This window comes from Mustela nivalis (genome assembly GCF_964662115.1).
Source record: "Mustela nivalis genome assembly, chromosome: 11".
Taxonomy (NCBI): Eukaryota; Metazoa; Chordata; class Mammalia; order Carnivora; family Mustelidae; genus Mustela; species Mustela nivalis.
Genome location: NC_139030.1, coordinates 59,957,330 through 59,972,032, shown reverse-complemented (window position 1 = coordinate 59,972,032; position 14,703 = coordinate 59,957,330). Strand labels below are relative to the sequence as shown.

General features: G+C 39.8%; 1 protein-coding gene across 2 annotated transcripts in view; it reads right to left on the bottom strand.

Annotated features, from left to right (window-relative positions):
- The window catches only part of ACVR1 (activin A receptor type 1), a 76,108-nt gene extending 61,718 nt beyond the window's left edge, over nucleotides 1-14,390 (bottom strand). The window contains exon 1 of one of the 2 annotated variants that reach the window (XM_082691386.1): nucleotides 14,097-14,390. The gene's annotated coding sequence lies outside the window, so the exon portion shown is untranslated. The remainder of the gene's footprint in view (nucleotides 1-14,096) is intronic. The other variant, XM_082691387.1, reaches the window with a different exon arrangement.
- Nucleotides 14,391-14,703: the final 313 nt, after the last annotated feature.

Here is a 14,703-nt window from a genome sequence, read left to right as displayed (position 1 = left end):
TTAGCTATTAAAAATGGAACCTCCAAAAGAAAAGGGGGAAAAGAGCGTAGAAAGGAGAATGTTCCGGAATAAAATTCCTGATCAGACTGTATTTATAAAAAAATCAACATGCTAAAGTCCCAATTTGAAGCCCTAAGGATCTATTCCCAATTTTAAAATACACTAAAAAGAAAATACTGCTTTAAGTTTTCAACTGTTCTGCTCCCAAGTATTTTTGGTTAAGAAGTTCCAGATACAGGTTGGCAAAGAAAGAGGGGACTGGTAGTGGGAAAAGAGAGTAGCAATAAATCAATAGTTCAGGGATGCCTTACTCCAGTGGTTTTCACACTTTTTGGTCTCAGAATAACTATACAGTCTTAAAATGTACTGAGGACTCTTAGCAGCCTGTCAATGCAGGCCATATCTATCAATATTTACTCTGTTACAAATTAAAACTGGAGAATTTTTTCATATTGCATTTATTTTAAAACAACAATAAACACACTACCCTGTGTTCTATAAATTTAAAAAATAAAAACTATTATTTTCTCCAAAAAACATAGTAAGGAAAGTGGCATTACTTCCCATTTTCATAAATCTCTTTATGTTTAACTTAGTAGAAAGCAACTAGAGTCTCATATATGATTCTGATTTACATCTGTCACACTGTGTTGCACTGGTTAAATATGGAAAATACAGTCTCATACACACATCATTGGAAGAAGGACCTTGTGAACTGCTGAGAAAGTCACAGAGAGTCCCGGGATTCTGGAAATTTTGAAAACCATTGCCTTAATCTTTAAATGATCACTCCTTCTATCATGCCATGCCAGATAACCAGAGGGCACCTGGTAGTTTAGGATGCACATTTACACATGACAAAAATATTAGTGTTCCACATGTTTAGAAATCTCTTTAACTTCTCTAACATCAAAGAAGTGAACAAGTCTAATGGTCAAGGAAGAAGGCATAAGACATTCTGAATGTAGGAATAATACTTTATGTACACAACTAAATATTTCTTAAATGAAACATCAACCTACGATAAAAAGGTTCTCAACTTTTCATCCTACTTCAGGTTGAACCAAAATTTTTATGTAATGTTTTAAGGTCAAAATGCTTAACTGAAAAGTCATAAGTTACTGAAGGATTACAGTCTATTATCTGAAGGGTTCAGAGTCTAAGTTCTTGCCATATATATATATATATATATATATATATATATATATATATATATATATTCTCCTTTCTGGTCTTGGATAAGGCCTTCTATCCCTAGTAATTGATCTGTCTTTCCTTCAGACACAAAGAAATCAGCTATTCAGAAAAAGGGGTTATGGACCTCCCATCTTAACTAAGGCACCCTCTTTCAATCAATACCATGTCTTACAATGTCTCAGGACTATTCTCTTGGGAGATTGAACAGTCCCATGATATTCTACTATAAAAGGGTATATCACCAGGGCAGAACAGAACTGCTTTCCAAATCCCATGGTACTTTTTAAACTCCATTTATAGACCACACTGACTTCCGGTTAAAGAGCTACAGTTTAGCTCAGTTTCTAACATGTGTGGGCTTGAGACCAAGTTTGACACTCCTTTTGCTCATCCCAATTTTACAGCTGGATAAAAACCATAAATACATTGCAATACATTTACCACCCCCCCCAAAAGTATCAGAAAACATTTTGATATTGGTCACAGAATAATCAAGAGTATAATATACTTCTATATTCAATTTTTAGAACTCCTATTAAACAATCTAGTTGATAATCCACTATTAGAATAAAGGATGTTTCTAAAACCTAGACTTAAGAATAGATAACAACTTGTTATCTATAATGTTGAGGATAAAGGAAAAGTTGTAAGACGTATTAAGATTATTTCCCATCAGAAAATTCTACAAAATGTACATTGTCTAGGGGCGCCTGGGTGGCTCAGTGGGTTAAGCCGCTGCCTTCAGCTCAGGTCATGATCTCAGGGTCCTGGGATTGAGCCCCGCATCGGGCTCTCTGCTCAGCAGGGAGCCTGCTTCCCTCTCTCTCTCTCTGCCTGCCTCTCTGTCCACTTGTGATCTCTCTCTGTCAAATAAATAAATAAAATCTTTAAAAAAAAAAATGTACATTGTCTAGAGAGCTTAAACTGATCTGCTTTGTCCATTTAGCTCAACACATAATTTACTGAGTACTTATTCCATAGGAATTTTCTTGATACTCTCTCAATTCAACTTCTGACAATCTCCAGGTTAGAAACAATTTTAAAAGACCAGGTTGGAGGCACCCAGGTGGCTCAGTCGGTTGAGCATCCAGCTCTTGATTTCATCTGAGGTCATGATCTCATGGTCCTGAGACTAAGCCCTGCATCGGACTCCACGCTCAGTAGGGAGTCTGCTTGAGATTTTCTCCCTCTCCTTCTGCCCCTCCCCCTGCTCCTGCACACTCTCTAACATAAATAAAACTTAAAACAAACAAACAAACAAAAACAGGTTGTACAGTCACCCCTCCCAATTTTAAATGACTTTTATACCATCTACTTGTGGGCTGTCACTACTTTTCCACAGTTTTCTTTATATCTCTATATGGTCTATGTCATGCCTTCTAGGAAAACAAATTCATTCTCTTTAATATAAAAGGTAAAGGCAAAGGAAGGAAAAGGATTGAGGAATTCTGTTTCCTCTTAGCTTTCTGTCAACATTACATGATTACCAACCAGCAGTAGCGGCACATACTAACCAGCCAGACATTGTGCTTAGAGATCATATGCGTCATCTCATTCAATCTTTCCCCAGAACATTCTAAAACAATACTCACATTAATCCCATTTTACACAGAAGAAAATGGGAGGGTAGAAGTAACTTGCTGCTCAAGGACACAAAGTGAATGAAGCTCAAGACCATCTGACCTGAGTTCAGGTGTTACTCAACCACCAATCACAACCTTTGTTAAACCAGCCAGCCACGGCTTAGCAACCCGCTTTTGTCATCCTTAACATTTTATCCAAGTGTCAATGCATTCTGTACTTTAACCATCTTGATTTTCCTCTTAGAAAATAATCTTTACTCATGGTTATTAGAACCACCTTTCAATCATGTCTTCTTTCCATCTTTGTAACCTCAAAATTAATTTCATATGCTCTGTAACCTCAGATTATCTCCCCCACCCCTGAAAAAAAGATCTTGATGTGAAAGGAAAACCAAGCCACTCTCATATTGTTCATCAAGTGGTTTCTACCTCCCAACCCCGATCCCACTCTCCAGTCCTCTTGTAGCTCATATTTTGAAATAAAAAGAGAAATTAGTGTGAGTCTGGCACATTTGGGACAAAGTTAGAACCAGTAAGACAAATTCAGACATAAAACTTTGAGGGAAGGTATACTTAAAAAAAACCAGCTCCGGGGTGCCTGGGTGGCTCAGTGGGTTAAAGCCTCTGCCTTCGGCTCAGGTCATGATCCCAGGGTCCTGGGATGGAGCCCCATGTCGGGCTCTCTGCTCGGCAAGAGCCTGCTTCCTCCCTCTCTCTCTGCCTGCCTCTCTACTTGTGATTTCTGTCTGTCAAATAAATAAAGTCTTTAAAAAAAAAAACCACCTCCAAGTGGGAGAAAAATCATCCACTGTGTACCAACAATTCTGTCTCTTCTATGCTCAACAGGCAGAGAGATAACCCAGGGGCAGCTTGCTCCAAACTACCTGGCCCCGTGGAAGGGCTGAAAAGAGACAAGGGCTGTCAGTTACAGCAGCCCCCCCCCCAAAAAAGGGGGCTAAACCAAAGCCATCATACCATATAAGTCAGGGTCTTTTTCCCAGTTCACAAATGACCTGTGAAATATTTTTAACACCACGCTGTGTCTGAACTGGCGGTGTGTAAGTTGCCAGGGTTTGGTTTTATATAGACTTCACTGTTGCTGGAAGGTTTCTGGTGGGGTGTTACTTTCAGAATATTAGCATGTAATTTGATCTTCCGCGATAGATGAATACAAATAGTTTCTTGGACAAGTCCTATGGAACTGAAACCCAGCCCCTGGATCAGTTCATCCTGTAGTTAGAGGAAATAATTACAGATTATTTCGGGAAAGAAAGGGTTTCGACTGAAAGAGTTACACTACAAACATTCCAGCTGTGACAGATGAACCCAAGAGAAGGCTTGGAAAGGAGACGAAAAGAACAATATAATCTGTGAGGGGTGGAAATGGAGGGGAGATGAGGCTTAATTGAATGAAAACAAGTGAAAGGTTTAAGTTAGGCCCCCAAGAAAGAACCAAAGAGTCCCCAGTAAATTCATTTTAATTGCTGTATACAGGATGAAACTGACTGCCGCACCCCGGCTCGATCTACAGATGAAAACTGAGCAAAGCTTCTGAGATTCTGGTGCGATCACCCGCTGCATGCCTTACCGGTATCTAAAGACACGGCTTTATTTTGACACGCTTGACTAGATGGAAACCGTCCCTCATTTTCCACTTCATTCCCTCTGTAGCAAATAGCTGTGGCTCTCCTGCTTTGTTTCAACTGATAGGACCCCATCATCCCCCAGCTGTTTTGTTATAGTCTCCTGGGCAGCACCAGACTCATGCCTCTCCCTCCAGTTCACAAACTGTGACTAGAACAGTTTTGGGGGGGGGGGGTTGTTTGTTTGTTTTTTCACCTAGTGGTAGGAAGGACCCCGCTATTCCCCACCCCCACAACTCATGGATGCCCAACTATGGAAACCACCTAAAATCCCACTTCCTCCCTAAGTCTTCAGTCAGATGCGGCCTCGGCCCCGTTTTCTCATTTCTGACTATACCTGAAGCTTCCCCTTTCACCTAATAGTGCAGACTTTCCTACCCGGCCCCCATACCAGAAAAAATGGTGTTTCAGGTGCCCACCATCTGACACAACTGTCCCAATTTTAAGACTAATATGATTACCCTATAATAATTTAAAGGTAGGCAGGTGGGCGGGTAGGGAGGATGTTAAATAAAATAGATGTCAGCACCAGGGAAGTATCTCTCTCTCCTTCTTCTTCTTCTTCTTTTTTTTTTAAATAGGAGACACTACAGCATATTTCTGTGGAGGTATTTAAAAAAAAAAAAAAACACCCTTTATACACTAGCTTGACCAAAGCGTTCCTTCTCATCCACACTACCTACACACTCAAGCCCATTCCTGCCTCAGAACTTCCCACCCCCGCCCCTACATTATATTACCCTACCATTATCTTCTTGATAGCACATAACACTGTGAAAACTGCTGCTGATTTATTAGTTCATTGATTTTTATTATGTTTCTCCCCACTCCCCACTCCTTCCCCACACATCAAAATATAAGTAGCATGAAAGTAAAAATTCTACCTAGCTTATGGCTACATCACCATTCCTGGCACATACTAAGCATTCCATATAAATTAAAACACATTAACTTTAACTTCTTAGTCTATGCTACACTTGGATTTAGATGGGGAGAGGGAAGTGAGGTTTAAGGAATTCTGTACACACTGGCAAAGAAATGACGGGGGGTGGAGAGTGTACCTTATCATCAATTGCATAAAGCAGCAACCAGATATTTTGAGATAAATTAAAAGATATCATTGGTAACTTAGATTTCAGTTTTCAAGGGTGTCATCCAAGAGAAGTAGCCAAACCAAAAGATGGCTGGCAGACTCCGGGTATACCAGACAACTCCCTGGTGGACAATATCCCATTTGGAAAGGCTTGCATGGATCTCTAGTTGCAGACACCAGCTGATCTGCCCAGAGCCATCCCCAGTGACCTCTGAGACAGCTTCTGTAGCTTGGAAATACATCTTCTCAAGTCAGAAATTGACATATTATCTCCTCCTCCCAACCCCAGTCTTCTAACAGTTATTGATGTTTGGAAAGCCATGTTTCCATGCCTATTAATAACCTTCAGAAAGAACCCCAAGGAAGTGTCAAGAGAAAAACAGATCTGGCTGGTGGAAGCCGAAGACTCAATCAGAGTTACAATTAGCAATTAATATATTTGAACAAAAAGAAAGTTGTAACATCTTCTGTCTCATATGTTATCTGTCCAGGAAGCTTAAAACAAAATACTTTGCCAATGAATTCAAGAAATGTTTAATCAAGAACACTGGTCTTTACAGAGAAGAACACTTTTAGAAGACCTCTTTATCTACTTAAATAGACCAGCACCAGCTACTAACTTTATCTACACATTAATGATGCCAAGGAATTTTGCCTTCAAGGCTAATATCCTTAAACCTTTATAGTTATTTACATCTTTTTAAAGTTTCTTCAGATGACTCCTCCAACAGCAACTACCTCACTCTACTCTAAAATAATGGAATAACTCATTAACAATCTTTCAAAAGACTTTTCTTAGTGGTCAGTCTTTCTCTCCCCCCTCCCCCAACCAGAATGTGATTAATGGAATTCTCTCACAACTTCGCTTGAAATATGCTTTTGCCAGTCGAGCAGCTAATTGTGGTATGACTCAACAAATGCACAGCTGTTCATTTAAATATATCCATCAAAAGTATAAATACGATCATGAGAAAGAAAATGAACTGTGTATCAGGGTCAGTGTACAAGCTGAACGGGTTAGCCCTGAAGTAACCACAACAGAAAACAAGGAGAAGGGGAGATGGAGCCGAGAGAGAGTCTGCATACCAGAGAGAAAGAGATCAAAAAACTGATGTAACTGAAAAACCACGCACCCAACCCAAACTCTCAACCGGTCGAAATAAGAAATTAATGGCAAGTTAAAAGTAAAAACAAATGTGCTCTACTATGTGGAGAACGAAAGGATATCTGGGAAATGGCTGATGCCCCAAGTACTCTGAGGTAGAAAATCTATGGGCCAGAAATGAGGAACCCAATCTGTTATTAAAAACAAAACAAAGACCCTAAGGCAGAGGAAAACAGGAGGAACAGGATTCTTACCTCAGTCCTCTCTCCACAACCTACCAAGACTGATTATGAAATCATGAGATGTAGGAATCCCTCCAATCGTCCCAAAGCAAATCATTGGAAAATACCACCCCATACCAGGCAACATCTGTAAGAGGCCCTATTGTACATGAGGGTGCCCCCTGAACACGAGGGAAAGGAAATCAAGAGAAGGAAAACAGAACGTGAAGAGGGACCAAGGGAACGCTGAATAAGAGAAAAAAGTGCCTAATCAGCCCCACAGACCCCATTCCTTCCTTGTTCCTCCAGGATGGGCCTGGAGACCCGTCAGAAGATGAGAAGCAAAGGCAGTGAAAAGACATGGGAGCCTCTCCTCTTCTAATATGTAATTCAAAATAATAATAAACAAAATGAGTATCTAATCCATGATGATGATTTCCAAGCTTTCCCTGAACTATCAAAACCAAGTTCTTGCCAAAAAATCATCCCTCTGGTAGTAGGGGGCTCTCGCTTAGCCTGACCATTCAGTCATCTTGCCAGGAAGCCATTCATGTTCTCCATATTTAGAGGAAAACCTCTCACGTAATAATTATTATTATCATTATTATTATTATTTCAACAACTACCACCAGCCGCAACCCCTAGTCTTCCCACACCTACCTTCTTCACCTTTCATAAAAGACTTTCTAGAAAAAGCAATCTACACAACTTTTTCCACAACCTCTATCCAGTCCATCACCAAAGCAGCTCATTGGATATGTAATGGAGCTTCTTCAAAATGTGGACTCTCAAGCCTCAACCCAAGATTTTGAGTCGACTGACCTGAGATGGGGCCTAGGAACTCCCAGTCCCACAGCAACTCAGGTGGTTCTGAGAACGCTGACGGTGGACTCACTTGCCCATTCTGCAACATCACGGTGCTGAAGACCCCCTTCTGCCCCGGGTTCCTCCCTGGTTGGGATTCAGAAGCTCCACTCTCTCTGGATCTTTGCTTTTATGGTTTGGACCTTCTCGGCTTCCTTAGAGTTTTCCTCTTCTGCCACTCATCACTTAAATCTTAGTTTCCCACAGAGGCTCACATCTCACCTCACTCTTCAATCAAGGTGGTACCCAATCCCCGAGCTTCAAGACCACTGTGCTGAGCCTGAACCACCAGGCAGAGCATGGAATCGCCTGTTCTTTACTCACATCCACATCTCCCCACACCATCGAATCCTTATTACTTTCTTCTCTTACCGTACGTACTTGGTTTTTCCACTGTTTATTCATTTTAAAAACCATATTACAGATATTTCAAATTACATAGAAACTGAAAAGTATTTTTGAAAAACCCTACTCTGACCTCCTAGTTTTAATTATAAAGCACCATCCTACCACCCAGTTTGAAAAATAAGCCATCTTATTTACTCTACTCTGCCCATTTTCTTCCTGAGGTAGTTTGATGAGAATCCCACATGTCACATCATTTCACCCACAAATTCTCTCATAAATAAAGGCTTTTTCTAAATACAACTATAAAATCAACATCTTACCTAACAAAAATTAAAATTATTCCTTAAAAGTATTAAAAGTATTCCATCTCCAAATATCATCTAAAAGCTAATCAGTGTTTAAATTTGCCCAATTTTCAACTATAACCATCTCCTGCACTTACCCACCCCCTGCCCCCACCAAAAAAAAAAAAAATTTCAGGGAGAATAGGAATAGCATACTCATAAGAAGTTCTTCTCATTGCTTTTCAGTTATTGTAACGAGTGGCTCAGTGCTGAGATTGTGGCAGTATTGAGAATACTCTGTATATAACATGGCAGAAAGCTAACAAGTTACTGTGGCACATTTGAATTCTGTCATCTCCTGCTGGTTTGGAGAACCAGAATTCTCCATGTGAAATACAGGTAGTAACAGAGGAAGTTAAATAAGAGCTTCATCACCTGATTTTTGAATTGGAAGTATCAGTATGAACTCACGACATGTTTTCTGTGTTGTTGTCCTCTGTCCACTAAAAGGCCTAGAAACAATGATCTACCCAGTAGCAGTAAGCATGACTGGTGCCCAGAGAGTGGTGTTAAAACACTACTTCCCACTCAAAAAATAAAAGAACAAAGTTGAATTGAACTATGAGGTTGCAACCACCAAACCCAGCCAGTAGGAAATCAGAGGTAAAATGGACGGATTCTTCAACAGACAGACTGTAAGGAAAGGGCCGCCGGGGGAATCTGATGTTTAAGAGACTTAATAAGACATAAAATAAAAACTAAAGTACAGTGGCTAAATATGCATACATGGGTGATAAAACCATAAAGAGAGACAACAGAACAATTACTACGGAAGTCATGAAAGCAGTGACTGACTTCTGGAGGGGGAGAGGAGCTATGTCTGGTATGGGACACACCGGGGGGAGGGGAGACTGCTAATATTCTGTCTCCTGATCTGTGTGGTGGTCACAAAAATACTCCCCGTATAATAAATTAAAAATAAAAAATAATAATAATATAAAATTAACAATAAATATAAATAATAAATGAAAATACCTTACAATAATTAACTAAGCTATATAGGTGTTGTATGGATATCTGGATCTGTGTCTTATTTTACAATAAAAAGATAAAAAAGAAGATAAAAACAGAATGTGTCCTGTTAAAAACAAAAGGTGCAGACTAACAGACACATATACACTGAGGGAGTAACAGCACAGTGTATCATGTATACACAAAAATCTGCCCAGGTTTGTGTCACAAATAAGTTTTTGTAATAAATTCCTGAAATATCAACAATTTTTTAAAAGATTTTATTTATTTTTTATTTATTTATTTTCCAAAGAGCGAGAGAGAGCACAAGCAGGGGTACCATAGGCAGAGGGAGAAGCAGGCTCTCCACTGAGCAAGTATCATAATCTAGGACTCAATCCTAGGCCCCTGAGACCATGACTGGAGCCAAAGGCAGACGTTTAACCGACTGAGCCACCCAGGCATCCCATGAAATATCAACTATATGTTATCTTCAAATAGGAAAACTGTTTTCTCACGTTCCAAGTTTATTCATTTGTAATAGAGAAATAGGCATCGGTTACCTAGTCATAACCAGAAGTCAAGTATTAAATACAGTTATTACAATAGCTTTTGATAAGTTGGTCGTTCCCTCTCTTCCTTCAATTATGTTTCATATATATATGGTCGAGGATATAGATAGACTGTAGATTCCAAATCAATGTTTCCCAAATACTGTCAATATTATCCTCCAGCAAAAAAAAAAAAAAAAAAAAAAAAAAAAACCTGACATCAAAAAGATGTGAGCCCTTCACAAAGTATCTATATGTATAACACAACCCCATTCATAGTACTAGCAGGTTTTCTTCTCAGAGGGGAGGAGTGGTGAATAGATACGATTATTTTAAAGTTCTTTGTTTTTTTAAAAAAAAAACCTCACACATAAAAATAGCAATGAATATTCTGTAAAACAGAACTTTAAAATTCTGTCAAAGGAAACTTAAATATGAAAATTTTGCAAAATTGAACAATCCCCAACACAAGGTAAAATACACATAAGCTTCAAGAGTTCAAAAACTGATCCTGGTACATGTATGGGCAGAGAGATCAATGAAACTAAACGGATATCCCCAAAAGAAACCGAAGTGTACAGGAGAATGTATAATACAAAAGAAATCAAAGAGGAAAAGATGGAACTTTTCAGTAAAATTGGGAAAACTGGCCACTGTGACAAAGACCACTGATTTTCCATTAAAATTCCTTCTTGGCTGCTTCTTGGGTCCATGCTGACCTGCAGAGACCACACTCCCCACTCTCCCATGCAGCTACTCGTGCCCCAAGACTAAGTTCTCACCAATGGAAATAGAAGTGGTGTGTGTCCAACTTCTGATCACTTGCCCTGGACTTTCTCCTTTGTCCTTCACATGGAGGGAGCCCAGATATGGTGCAAGCCATCTATGACCATGTGCATAACTACAGTGACAATTGCACAGAAGGAACATGAGTCTCAATGACTAGTGGCTATGGGAGGTTCTGCTGACCTGGTTTGCTCACACAGGACTGTTTAGTAAGAAAAAAACCAACTTCTATGCTGTTTGAACCATAACATAGCCCTTGGTTATAGCAACTCAGCCTTAGACTAATAAATAGAGCATCCAGAGAAAAATTCAGTTTTGATTCATACCTAACATTCCAGATGGATCAAAGATTTAAACCTGAAAATGTAACCACAACACAACATCCAAGGAACCATGAGATAGGTTTTTAGCCACAGAAAGTTTATCTGTTTAGCTCTACAAGTCACTATGAACATCTGCTACTGATGTCTCTTTCACTACAATGTAAGTACCATAGAACAAGAATTGGGATGGGTTTTCTTTCAGTGTTCTATATACTGCTGTCTAGACAAGTGCCTAATACCTACAAGGCATTCCATAAGCAGCTATCGAATGAATACATTGATAAATATAAGTGTACTAATTTTTAAATAATCTGCACAGCAAAATAATTCTTATTTTTGTACAAATGACAACATATAAATATCACTTACCACACTTTATTTTGTTAAGGCACAGGTGTTTCTTTAAACTGATAATAGATCAATAACCCAATGGGTAAACAGACTAAGTACACAAACACAGGGGGAACACAACAGGAAATACAAATGGTCTTTAAAATTATGAAAAAATGCTCAGTATCAATGAAAATAAAAATACAAATTAAAGCTACATTAAACTATCATTTTTCACCTATCCATTTGGCAAAGTACCTATCCATTTGACAATCATACTGTGATCAGCAGAGTTTGAGGAAACACCCATTGCTGCTGAAATCTAAAACTGGGGCGCCTGGGTGGCTCAGTCGGTTAAGTATCTGCCTTCAGCCCAGGTCATGTTCCCGGGGTCCTGGGATCAAGACCCATTTCAGGCTCTCTGCTCAGCAGGGAGACTGCTTCTCCCTCACCACCCCCACTCATTCTCTCTGTCTCACTCTCGCTCTCTCAAATAAATAAATAAAATCTTAAAAAAAAAAAAAAAAAGAAAAAAAGAAATGTAAGAAAAAATATATAAGAAAAAAAGAAATATAAAACTTTGCAAGCTCGATGAACAGAGTAACCTGGCAATAAATTTCTACCAAATTTAAAATGTTTGTAACTTTTGACACAGCAATTCTACTACTAGAAATGGATCCTATGGATATACTCATAAACACGTTTAAAATGCTATCTGTACAAGGTTATATTCCCTAGAGCCCTGTTCATAATAATAAACAACAGACTAGAAGTCATCCAGGTGCCATCGACATAGCACTGGTTAAATAAATTATAGCATATGTCCACAGTGGAATACTAGGCATCCATTAAAAAAGAATGCAGTATTAATATAGAAGATCTTCCAAGAAATATTATCGCAATAAATAAAGGCACAGAACAGTGTATATTGTTACCATCGGGGTTTAAACACACACACACACACACACACGGGCGCCTGAGTGACTAAGTTCATTAAGCATCTGCCTTCAGCTTAGGTCATGATCCCAGGGTCCTTGGATGGAGCCGAGCCCCTCACAGGCTCTCTGCTCAGCAGGGAGTCTCTTTCTCCCTCTAATCCTTCCCTTGGTTGTATTCTCTTGCACTCTCTCTCTCTGTCAAATAAGTAAATAAAATCTTTAAACACACACAAATAAAACCCTGCAATAATCTAAAGGTTATGTGTCGGTATATTATATATGCCTTGAAATCTCCAAAAGAATACACAAAGAACTGGTAACAATGACTGACTCTAGGAAGAACAACTGGACGGTTGGGAGATGGGAGGAGTGAAACTTGTATTTCTTCACTCTTTCGTACCTTTTTAATCTTATAAACAGTGATTATATCACTTTCCTAAAAACAAGTGTTTTATAAAGAAACAAAAATAAAATATTCATCCCCAATTCCAGGTATCTGAAAACTTCTCTGGCGATTCTCACTGTCAAACACACTAGGGAACTACTGAGCTGAACCATCTTAACCCTGTTTCATAATTAAGAATCACAGGGTTAGCAATTAACAAACACCACCATCTCTTCCTCCGTCACATAAATGCATATGCGAAATAAAGTCAGCCTCTTAATTCCATCCCTGTTATTTATTATCTCCTCTTAAAACTAATTCAACCTCACACCACCTTAAATGGGCATGAAAATCTCTCAAAATGCTCCAAGGATAGTAGCCAGAACCAACAACTATACAAATATATTAACACAGCCTAGTGCCAAAGTTCCTTCCAGGCATCCAGAAGATGAAAATCGGACATAACGGACACTTCAGCAACAGCCCAAAGCTGTGCATCATGCGCCCTGGGAAACAAAAACTCACATCATTAAAGACTAAAAAGTCCAATGTCAACAGCCGTGGCTTTTGTTTTGTCCCTCATGTGAAAGGTCTCCCCGCCCCCCACCCCCCGCATCCCCCTTTAAATTACAGGCTAACCCCTCACTTGAGGACTGGTTATTATGTTACAGCCTTATAAGGAACACTAAGCAGTCATTTAGACTGAGATTCTGCTTAAAAGGGAAAATGTCCATAGCTTATGGACTGGAATGAAAAAGCAAATTGTAAAACAAAATGTGGGGACATGTTCGTCAATTCTGAAACATAATTAATATGCAGATTTTATATGTAATACGGTAAGATTTGTGTATGGAAAGTATGTGTTCCAAATTAGTGGCTACGGGTAAAAGAGGATGGCAGGGAGGAAATTTTACCTATGTATATGTCTGTACTTTATACTATTTTGTACTATTTGAAATTAAATAATCAAGGGGCACCTGGGTGGTTCATTCATTTCAGTGGCAGTTTTGCCTAGGAGGGTGATCTTGGGGTCCTGGGACTGAGCCCCATGGGGCTCTCTGCTCATCAGGGTTTCTGTTTCTCCCTCTGCCTCTGCCCATTCCCCTGCTCCTGCTCTCTATCTCTCTCAAATAAATAAATAAAATCTTTGAAGGGCGGCGGGGAGGGGGGGGGCGGGGAGGAAAGTGGCCCTCTGAGGGGAAAAGAATGGCAGAAGTATTTTATATTTATTGATAGTTTTTTAATAAAGTGGCCAGTGGTAAAGAATAGCTAAGCAGCTCCACCCGAAAAGGAAAAAAAAGAGAGAGAAAAAGAGAAAGAGAGAAGCCCCCCTTCCAGGCCATGCAAGAACTAGAAGAGTTAGGCTAGAGTCCTACCCTTTTAATACCGGATTCATTTAAACCAACAAAATCATCACTGTGGCTAAGAATTTACCGTGTTAGATTTGATCTCTGCCAAAGAGCATTAAAAGAGGTGATTTGTTGAAATGGCTCTAGGGCTGGCTCTGGCAACGCCGCTCGGAGAGCTCCTGGGGAAGCTGACTCAGCTACCTTAGAGCCCGCGCCTGGTCATGTCCTCCCACAGTCCCGCAGGCGGTGTGCGCTCTGGCTCCGAGCTAGGCTCACTCGTTCACCGTTCACCGGAGACTAAGGCCGCGGCACGCGCTCCTGGAGTCATGAGAAGTTCTCCAGTCGTTCTGCTCTGGTGATGTGAGGATCCCAAGCGGCTCAGGGCTGCAGAGGGGAAGAAGGAAAACAAGCTGAGCAGAAGAAAATTCAGCAGTTGTGAATGTGCTGGCTGAAGGAAGCGCACACTTGACAAGCCTTTCCACGGGACTGCGAAACGAAGGGCATTTTACAACTGAAGCAAATAAGGAAAGGGGTTGAAAAACAACGACACGCAGTATGTCGAGGTCACCGATCTGCGCTGGTCTTTAAATATTTTCTAAATGACACAAAACGCAGTAAGATCTGCAGTTGGTAAATTTCAAAATCGAGTTCCTTTAAAGCCATATACCATGGACTCCAGCCAATTACAAAAA